The 11386-nt window shown below is 43.3% G+C and overlaps 1 long non-coding RNA gene across 1 annotated transcript; it reads right to left on the bottom strand.

Moving 5' to 3' along the window:
* Positions 1 to 261: 261 nt before the first annotated feature.
* Positions 262 to 10869, bottom strand: LOC113195586 (uncharacterized). Its single transcript, XR_003302423.2, has 4 exons — positions 10785 to 10869; positions 10506 to 10564; positions 4315 to 4423; positions 262 to 342 (listed from the first exon to the last, which is right to left on the bottom strand). It is a non-coding gene; the product is annotated as an uncharacterized LOC113195586 (long non-coding RNA).
* Positions 10870 to 11386: the final 517 nt, after the last annotated feature.

Genomic DNA, 11386 nt, shown 5'->3' with positions numbered 1-11386 from the left:
TTATTTCCCCTGAGAAGATGACATGCTTATCCCAAACAGACAACACAAATCCTGTATTGAACGAAGTCAGCCTTTTTAATAATGTTACAGAAATGTCAATGTACATTGACAGGATGCCATGTCACGCTGACAACCTTTGCAGTGTATCTCCCCTGCTCTCCCCAGGGCCTTGAGCGATCATTCGCTTCCTATTCTCACAGATCCTGGCTTCTGCTGCGTTCTTTTTTGATTGGGTGCATTCTTCAAGATCCTGAAATCCCTGGTGAAATGAAGCCCAGTCCCAAGAAATGCCACACTCACCTGGGACATGATCCTTCCCTGAAGTCCTAGGCAAGGAGGCACCTGTGAGGCAGACATTGGGGTGGGGAGAAGATGACATGAGGAGCCAGGTTGGCCTCGGGGCCTCCACTTTCCTGTGTGTTCATCCCAGGCTTCTGTGAAGCAGCCCCATAATCACAGCGAAACCTTTGCTTTAGAAATGGAACCAATCTTGTAAAGCTTGGTTTTGCTTTATTTTGCAGTACTGGGGATTGAACCCGGGGTTGCTCTACCACTGAGCTACACCCCAACTCTTTTTATTATTTATTCTGAGACAAGGTCTTGCTTAAATCACTCAGGCTAGCCTCAAACTAGCAATGCTCCTGCCTCAGCCCTTCAGAGTCACTGGGATTTCAGGTATGCACCACCACACCCAGCAAGGCTTGGTGTTTCAATGAATATATACATTTGTGTCTCAGTAATCGATGTGCAATTTACTACAACCCTCTACTCCCCAGAAATTTCCTTAACAGAAAATTTTCTGAAGGACCACTCATGAGTTTGGGCAAAGATTTAGCTGCTGAGATTACAATTTGGTAAAACTCGGAAGAAAATAACATCCCAATATAGAAGACTTGCTAAATAACTACATTTATTATATAGCTAATAAAAACAAAATACACACACACAAAAAAACTATCAGTAACATGCTGATAACTGAAAAGGGGGTTTGAAAACTATTTGAACCAGAAATCACACACAGGATTCAATCTCTGAAATGACCTAAGATAAAAGATAAAATGGTAGTAGTCATTAGCTTTGGGGAATAGATGATTTTTTTGTTTGTTTTTGTACTAGGGATTGAACCCAGGGGCGCTTAACCACTGAGCCCTTTTAATTATGAGACAAGGTCTTTTGCTAAATTGCTTAGGGCCCTGCTAAATTGCAGAGGCTGGTGGTGAATCTGTGATTCTCCTGCCTCCCAGCCTCCTGAGTCCCAGGGATTATGGGCATTTACTACACTTGGCTAGATAATGATCACTTTAACATTTGTTTCTTTATACTTAGATGACTTTTCTAAGCTTTTCTACGACAAATAGGCATTTCAGATATGATGTTTTTTAAAAGATCGTGTTTTGTTTTGCAGTGCTGGGGATCAAACCCAGACCCCTCACACACACATGCTAAGGAGGCCTCTGCACACTTCCAGCCCCCTGGTGTTATTTTCTAAATATCTGTAGGCTACTAATCTTCTAGTCCAAAGCTTCTATCATCAGTTCTGCCCTCAGAGTTGAGGAAATCCACAGGAAAATATAAAAATGGGCTTCTGGAGGCAGAGTTCATTAAAGGGAGCTTATGAACTGCGCCACTCAGTCCCTGCTAAATTTGGTTTGTTTGCCCTGGTCGGGCTCTGACACCTACAATACACTTGGGGTGATTTTACTGGCTCTTGCATCCTTCTGCCTGTCTCCTTGTTTCCCAGGAATCAGGAGCACAAAGGCAGAGGAACAAATGCACCTTTGTTGGAAGCACCGGCCTGACCTCCCCCATCACTCCCCTGAGCAGACTTGGCCTTGGTCTCAGAAGCCTCTCCCCAGAGTCAGCAAGCTCACCAGGGGGCTCAGTTCCTGAGTGGATCCAGGAATTCAGGAGAGACACAAAAACCCTGCAGAATTATGGTAACTCTATAAATAATCCTGAAAGTATTTTTCAAAAATTTTTAGAGACTATCTACCATCTTGAAAATAGAGGTTGATTAATAATTATGATTCAGTTAAAGCATGCCATGTTATGAATCAATTTAAAATATTATAGAAAATGAATTTAACATGGAAAGATCTTCCAGCAATACTAGTAAGGTGAAAAAAGCAGGATCTATGAGTGTGATCCACAGAGGGTAACAGGAGGTGGGTGGAATTTTCCCAGAGGCTTTGGAATTTTAGCTTAATCCTAAACACCCCAAATTCTGGGGAGCTGCTAGATATACCCTAACAAATTCCTACCTTTAGGAGAGGGACATGACAAAAGAAGTGTCCACCCCTCCCAAGCACAGAGTAGGAGTTCCAAGAGAAGCAGGCAAGAAGTCCCTGATGGTGCCTGAGAGAAAGGCAAGAGAGCTGGCCCCAATGGGGAAACTCATAGGCACACTGTGGGTCACTAGAGGGTTCTTGTGCAAGCCTGGGGCCTGGGTAAATCCGGGATCAGAAACCAGCTTCAGAGCTGAAGGATTCAGAAGCCAGAAGCCAGCCATGGCCACTGGCAGCAACCTGGTGAGTAGTTAATGGATGGTAGAAGGGGGTCACCTGCACTCCCAACATTTGCTAAAATAGGAATGTCAGGGTCTCCTGGGCACCAAGAGGACCCAGGGAAGCTGAGTGGGCTTGAGATTTATGGCATAGAAGTCAGAGTGAGGACAGCCACCCAGATTTGTGAGGAACACTGAGGCAGGAGCTTTGGGGCAGTGCACAGAGCTCTGAGAACACCCCCCAAAATATCACCATCTGGCCTCCTGCCAACACCCTGATCTTGAACTTCAGCCTCCACAACCATGACACAACATGTTTTTGTTGGTTTATCAACCCAGTTTATGGTACTTTCTTATCACTACCCTAGAAAACTGATACAGGAAGACAGACCCACTGATGTGGGTTAAAACCAGTAGCCTGTCCTGTTTCCTGTTTGTATATATCAACTTCAGCACATTAAACATAAAAGAAAAAGTCTAATGAAAATGTTCACTATGGTTATCTTTCTTTGAATATTTATTTTTTAGTTTTAGGTGGACACAGTATCTTTATTTTATTTTTATGTGGTGCTGAGGATCAAACCCAGTGCCTCATGCATACTAGGCAAGCACTGTACCACTGAACCACATCCCCAGCCCCTGTGGTTATTTTTGCATGGTGAGATTTTTCTTTTTATTAAGCAGTGGCATTTTCTAATTTTTTAAACAATAACACATGCTCATTGTTTAATATTTAAATATTTCATATCACACATTCATCATATTACTGTATTTTCTTCCCATGAGCCTACCACAGCCCTTCCACAGGAGGAAAGGAACCCACAAGAAGGGATGAAGGGGTAAGTTTTATCAATGAGTAGCGGGAAGATGGAAGTAGCCCCTGCATGGCCACAGGAGCCCTGGTCACCAGGGTTGGCTCAGCTACTAGAGAGCATGTGGGCTCTGAACACCTCTCCCACCCACTTCCTCTAGTCTTTAACATGAGAAGGAAAAACAAAAATATTCTCTGGTTAAGAAAGCAACCATTAGCCAAGTGAGGTGGCACACACCTGTAATCCCAGCAGCTAGGGAGGCTGAGGCAGGAGGATCACAAGTTCAAAGCCAGCCTCAGCAAAAACGAGGTGAGACCCTGTCTCTAAATAAGAGACAAAATAGGGCTGGAGACGTGGCTCAGTGGTCTAGTGCCCCTGAATTCAATCCCCAGTACCCACAAAAGAAAACAACCAATATGCCGTAACCACAGTTTAAGAGGGGGACATACATGGAAGTAACAGTAACATGGGCAGAACTAAAGTCTCACCACACAGAAGGAAGAAGTGAAGGTCACCTCATGGGAGTTTAAAGATGGCCGTGACTGGAGGTCTTCCTCCAAGTGTCGGGAGATCCCCCTAAATCCTCCACTAAATCCTTGAAGGCCCTTTGATGTGAGGGTATCACCCAATGGCACTGTCCCCAAGGATCAGGGTTGTTTCAGGCACAGATAGATGGCTGCCTTCTACTGACCCCCTCCACCTGCAGCCCTGAGCTACACAGAGACACCTCAGAATAGGGACCTTGCTTTTTTAAATTTTTTTTTATGTTGATGGACCTTTATTTTATTCATTTATTTATATGTGGTGCTCAGAATCGAACCCAGGGCCTCACACACGCCAGGCAAGCGCTCTATCACTGAGCCACAACCCCAGCCCTGGGATCTTGCTTTTGAAAGAGGATTCTTGCTCTCCAGTCATCTTCTTTACTGAGAATTATTTTGTCCCTAGGATGCAAGGGCACTCGGTTGCCAGAGCTCTGCTTGCTGGAGGAGCACTTACCTTCTGTGGGAGGCTCAGCTTCGGCCTCTGAACCTCTCTGGAGGAGAAGAAACGGGCCGGTGCAGGAAGGAGGGAGCCTGAAGTCTGGCCCTAAGCCTTGGCCAAGACACTAAAGGAAAGAAAACGACACAATGAGGCTCCTGTGAGGACATCAGCAGGGCCCTTTCCATCCCAGCTGCAGGCAGAAGGAGATGCCAGAAAGACTGGGCGCACAGAGGAGTCTGAGCTCCTTTTCTGGCTTTGCAAATGGAGGGGTCCCATGAGAGAGAAAGCAGGTGGCTCGAAGGAGCTAAAAGAGGGCCCTGCTGTCATCCAGCAAGAAAGTGGGGACCTGGGTCCTAAAACCCAACCCTGCCAACCACCTGAATGTACTGGAAGGCAGATTCTTCCCCAGAGCCTCTGCATAACAGCCCACCAACACCTTGCTTTTGGCCTTGTGGCACTGGGTGTAGAGCCCAGCCAGATGCACCTGAACTTCCCACCTGCAGAACTGTGGGCTCGAAGACAGGTATTGATCACTCCATCGGTGGAAATGTGTTCCACAGTAATAGACAACTAACACTTGCCTCGCCTCTACTGGGTGCTCACAAGAAAGCTTAGGGTTGAGACAAAGACCAGATACACCCCTTGAGAGTGAGGGTCTCGGGGAAGGCATGGCTGCCCGGGAAGGAACTTCAGGAAGCTATCCAGAATGTTCTGGGGAACAGAAGCGGAAGCTGCTAGGGGAGGGTAATAAACCCTTATGATCCCAGAGCATGGTAAAGCCTACGGCATTTTGCCATGGCAGAGAGGCAGAAATGTGTTCTGGGCTCAAGCTTAGGGGTATCCCACCTCTAGAAAAAGAGGAGGATCTCTGAGACTCCAGGACCCACCTAAAACTGAGGTAACAAAGAGCACCTCTGCCCTTCCCCACCAGGCTGGGAGGCTCTGAGAAGTAAGCAACAGCCATCAATAGCAGGATCCAGTCAAGAGGGGATGACTCCGCTTGAAGCGCAAAGTGATGCTACAGAATTATGAGATAAGTGGTCCATTGCAGGTAACTATAGCAACAACAAACCTACCACCCACTCCAATGCTAACTGGATGGGGCTCAATCATCGTCCTGACTTCCCAGCTCCACATGCAACGACAGCCCAACAGAACTGAGCCCATGTCCAGTCTCTTCTGTCCCATACAACATCTAAGCAAGCCTTCAAGAGAAAAAGATGAGATGTGCAAAGAGTGAGAAAAAAACAATACTCTGTAGAGAGAGTAATGAACAGATGCTAACTCCACCTCACAGCTGTATGCAAATATATATATATATATATAATGGAAGTGCATGGCAAAGGTCACATAAAACAAAAAAAAAAAAGACCAGGGAAACTGACAAACCATCACAGCAAAGGATTTTTTTTAGTTATAGTTGAGCACAACACCTTTACTTTATTTGTTTATTTTTATGTGGTGCTAAGGATCAAACCCAGCACCCCACACATGTTAGGCAAGTGCTCTACTGCTGAGCCACAACCACAGCCCACAGCAAAGGATCTTAACACCCAGTTTTGGAAAATAAGATCTAGAATGAAAAAAAATAGGAAAAATAGCATACAGAAGACATTGATAACAATTTAGAAACCCAATTATTGAATATAGACAGAAAAATGTTCTTAACATTAGAGAATACACATTCTGTTAGACACATGTGGAATGTATGTGGAATATTTATAAAAACTAACAAGCTAAAAAAACAAGCCTCAACAAATATCAAAAGAAACTCAATATTACATAGATCTGATGCAGAGATCTATAAAATTAGAAAAAAAATGCAAAAAAACTATTTAAATTGTTAAACATCAAGTGAAATGGATCCATTGTCAAAAATATACCCATTATGGGGCTGAAGCTGTGGCTCAGTGGTAGAGTGCTTGCCTAGCATGTGTGAGGCACTGGTTTCCATCCTAGCACTACATAAAAATTTTTTTTAAAAAAAGGCATTCTGTCCATCTACAACTACAAAAAAATTTTTTTAATATACCCATTGAAAGAAACACCAAGTCCGCATTTTTAAAAATTTTATCAAATTCTACTTAAAATTTTTGTAATATGCATATATAGTTCATTTGAGGTATTTGTAAATTTCAGTAATTTACATTTTTCTAGACTATTGTCCCACTTACTTTTGAATTTATGGTATTAAATAATTAAAAGTAATCTGTTAAAATTAGAAAAAAATGTTTCTGAGATGGTCTTTTTCATGTCCAGAAATGGTTTATTTTTGCCTGCCCTTGATCAACTGAGCCCCAAACTCCTCTAAATTATTAGTTTTAAATAGAAGCTAATTATTTTATTAATTTTAACAAATCCTTTCCAAGAACTGACCTTTTTAAATTTTTTTTTTATTTGAACACAACTTTTAACTTTAAGTCTTGAGACTCGTATCAAGAATCCCTGAATCTCTTCATCTAGATGTTCCAATATTAACATCTTACCACATTTGTGTAGCGGGTAAAGAAATTTTTCTCAGGGCTGATGGAGGAAGATGATTCCACCATGAGGTGGCGGAGCACACATTAGATAAGTGAGGCTCTGCCACCTCACACTGAGCCTTCCAGGTCTCTGGCATGGGGATAGGGTAAGGCTACTCCTGGGTATCTCTGAGTCACAGCCACTTGGGGTCTTGATAACCAGATGGTTTTACGTAACTATGGATAACAGATGTTGACTGCCATTGAGTTAAGATATCTCAGCCTGCTGAGAAGAAATGAATAATGAAGGGGTCACTACAGGGACGCCATCTTGGACTCATTCACATAACAATTTACTTCATCCTTCTTTTCGTCTTTCCTCTATCTTTCAGATAGGAAATCTCTATTTGAAATAGGTAGAGGAAATCTAGATATTAGGTAGAGGAAATCTCTATCTAACAATTAGAGATTTCCTCTACCTATCTAACAATCTCTTTCAGAACACTGACATTTTTAAGAGTTACAAACCAGTTATCTTATAATGATGTTGTTCTTCGATTTACATTTTTTATAAATGGAGAAGGGTGTAAGTAAATGTGAAATTCCACAAAATCAAGGATATTTTGTCACACAACACAGTATTGTCATAAGAAATCAGGAAAATCAGGAATCCAACACCATGGTCAAGCCCACTGCCTTTATTTACATTATACTTGTCCCAGTAATATCCTTTCTGGATTTCATATATTCACTGCTTTCTTTTTCATGCCTCTCCTAGAGTCCAGAACAATTTCCTCAATCTCTTTCAAGAACACTGACATTTTTAAGAGTTACAAACCAATTATTTTATAATTATGTTGTTCTTCAATTTAGATTTTTTTTAATGTTTCATCATGATTTGATTCAGGTAATATGTTGACAGCATGAACTTTTTTTTTTTTTTTGGTACCAGCTCTATTATTTCTTTGATTCTTTCTTTGAAAAATTCTGTTGGGTGTGGTGGTGCATTCCTGTAATCCCAGTTGCTCTGGAGGTTGAAACAGGAGGATCACAAGTTTGAGACCTGCCTGGGCAACTTAGTGACACCCTGTCTCGAAAAGAAATAAAAAGGCCTGGAGATGTAGCGCAGTGGTAGAGTTCTTGCCCAGCACCTCGAGGTCCTATTCAATCCCTAATGTTATGGGGTAGGGGAAAGAAGGAGGAAAAAAAAAATCGGCTTATGCTTTTTTTTTTTTTAAATTCTTTTGGGGTTTACTTTTTTTCTAGGTAAGCCTCCTAAGTTGAATGCCATTAATTTTCGGTCTATTTATTTAATTTTATTTTTTGTAGTGCTGGGGATAGAACCCAGGACCTTGTGCATGCTAGGCAAGCACTACATCTCTGAGCTACATCCACAGCCTTTTTTCTTTTCTGTTTTTTTTTTGTTGTTGTTGTTGTTGTTTGCTTGTTTGTTTGTTTGTTTAATGCCGAGGGTCTTTGCTAAGTTGCTGAGGCTGTTCTGAACTTGTAATCATCCTTCCTCAGTCTCCCAGGTAGCTGGGATTACAGAAGGGCATTACCATACCCTGTTTCTCTCAGTCTTTTTATTTAATGTATATCTTAGGACCATAAGATGTTAAAAAGAAAAGTACCACAATAAATTATTGGGAAATTTTTTAAATATTTTTTTAGTTGTAGTTGGAGTTGGACACAATACCTTTATTTTATTTTATTTACTTTTATTTGATACTGAGGATTGAACCCAGGGTCTTGCACATGCTAGGTGAGTGCTCTACCATTGAGCCACAACTCCAGCCCCAATTATTCAGAAATTTCATGAAAATTAAATAAATAATTGGTTTGAATTTAAAACTATGGGCTGAGGATGTGGTTCAGTGATTAAGCACCCCTGGGTTCAATCCCTGGTATCAAAAAGTGTATGTTTTTTCATTCATTATTCTCCTATATTTATCTATGAATGCATGACCAGTGTAACTCCACATTATATACAACCAGAAGAATGGAAAGTTATACTCCATGTATATATAATATGTCAGAATACATTCTACTGTCATGTATAGCTAAAAAGAATTAAAAACTTAAAAACTAATAAAATGTACAAAGTTCAGACACAACCAATCAAAACAAGAAGAAAACCACAAAAAAGAAACAATTTCATAAATAGTAAATTTTTTAATTATAAGAAATTACCATAAAATTTAACACCATAGATTAAAATTAAGTGGGGCAATAGTCTAGAAAAATGAAAATTACTCAAATCAACTGATGAAGAAACAGGAAACCAGAATAAACTACTAAACATTAAATGAAATGGATTTATACTTACTCAAAAGTACACCAAATAACGTCAGAAGTTTTATCAAATTCTACTCAAGATTTTTACAAAGTGTATAAGCCAAAATGGATTTATGCCTAAAAAACATGAAGAAATACTAAAATCAAATAAGAAAAAGACAACCGATATAGGCAAAAGTGTTCAACACACAAAATAATCCTATGTATTGTTTCTGGCTACCATTCATACCTAGGATTAAACAAAGCATAGAAGGATACATTGAAATTTTAGGACTGGTAATCTTTTAGTGAGTGGAAGAATGCCAAAATGCTTCGATAGTGTTTATAAGATTTTAATTCCTTAGAATATCTAAAGCAAATAGACACTTGCTCAATCTAGAATCATACATAGTTCCTGTTCTTTCCCCTCTCTCCCCCCACACACATCCCGCCCCAGCTCAAACCTGTTTGTCCTAAAAAAGCATCAAAGAAAGACTGATTCTCCTTCAACTCTGCATTACATCCCAACTGGTCATTGCGCACCTCTCTACACCAAGTGACTTAAAATAATGGTCTCTGCTAAACCGCTAAGCTGTCTCCCACCTGCTTACTCCACCTACTTTGCAAAAGGAGGCAAGGTACTCTTGTCCTGCTCATGTTGGATCCCATCTCAACCGTCTTTATATATCTGAAACTTTTCTGCCTATCCAATTCTCACTGCCTCAATCCTGCCCTTATCAGCTATACTTGTTGCAAGTATATGGTGACCCAAACCCAAATCCACCGGTGCCAAGCCGCGCGGCACCTGCACCAGAAAGGAGCCTGGGAAGACCACACCCCTCGACCGAGCCCGCAAGCCTCCTCCACCGGCTCCAACCTTCTCTGCCATGCGAAGTCGGACAAGACACGGGGTCCTGTACTTCTCATCCTTACAAATGCTGTTCAGCCTGGAATATCCTTTTGTCCCGTTTCACCGGCGCAGACCCTATTTTCAAGTCCCACCTGCGGTCACCCTTCTCAAGTCGGAACTGATACCGCTGGGTATCCATTCGTCCAGTCTGGATAATTTGTTAAAGTGACCAACAGCTCCGCAAGACTCAAGCTAAGGAGGGAACCCACTTCTTTGCTCCCCTGCAATCGGACCCAGGGTCTCAGCAAATGTTTTTTGAATGAACCCAGAGCCCTGAAATAAAAACCACTTCCCGAAAACTTCTTCATTTTCCTCATCTCTCTCTGCCTACTTGTGGCTATAGCGTGGGGTCAGCAGGCGTGAGAGAAGGTTAGAGAGGAAGGGGACATCCCCTACTGGGACAGGGGGCTTCCCTCCATGAGTCCCCACTCCCCTAGAGACTCAGACACTGAACCCGGCAGGAGTGGAGTTCAGAGACCTGGATGTGCAGACAAGCTCCAGGGCAAGGGTCGGAAGGAAATCCACTCTAGGGAAAGAAGGGTGACCTTTAGGCAGCTCACCGGAGTCCAAGTGGTCCGTGCACGCACCTTCAGGGGACGGTGGGCTCCGACCAGGCGAGCTGCGGGAGGAGACAGAGTCAGTGAGAAAACAGACTTGCTTGTGGCTGCCGGACCCACTACCTGTGGCATCCCCTAGCCGAGTCGGAGGCACCCCGACACTTTGATGTCCGACTGAGTCCCAAGGGACCCACACTACACCTGCCTGGTGCCCAACTGCCTCTGCAGCAAGTGGGTGCCAGCCACCCTGGTACTCCACACAGTCCCGGACCGAAGGCACACCTCAGCGAGGTATGGGAGTGCCCAGTCCCCCGGCGCAATAGATACAACTTAAGGTCCGGAAATGCGCACATCCGAGCCCGACCCGTCAAATACCATGTAAGAGCCCCCAAAGACGAGGGGGAACTAGACTACAACTCCCAGAAGGCTCCGCGGCTGGGTGCTTCCGGCACACCCCCCCCCCCCGTGATGCACTTCCGGCCACGGTGCAGAGCGGTTTGGACGGGCCAGACGTGGCACTGTGTCTTGACTGGAAGACGCTTCCGTGGCACCCGTGGACCCTAAGGCTGTAGGTGAACTCACCCCCTCCCATGTTCTCCTCTAGACTGTCGTCCCTCTCGTGGCTCCCTCGTGGATCTGATCTGACCTCGGCCCTGCGCCATCTTGTGGAGTGAGCGATGGCTGCCCACCAAAGTCCGGCCAGGCCACGCACCCACAGAATATTCGACCTCTCCTCAGTCCTCGTGACAACACCAAAATGGGTGTCCTGAGCTCCATCGCATGGATGAGGAATCGGAGGCAGCCTAACTCCATAAACACCCTGAAGGAATGCTTGAAAAAAGTGTCAGGTTTCAGGAGATCCTCCTGTAAAAACCATGGCCTAA

Source organism: Urocitellus parryii, chromosome 9 (assembly GCF_045843805.1).
Source record: "Urocitellus parryii isolate mUroPar1 chromosome 9, mUroPar1.hap1, whole genome shotgun sequence".
Lineage (NCBI taxonomy): Eukaryota > Metazoa > Chordata > Mammalia > Rodentia > Sciuridae > Urocitellus > Urocitellus parryii.
The sequence above is the reverse complement of the archived record's forward strand: the minus strand, read 5'-3'. Positions and strand labels throughout refer to the sequence as shown.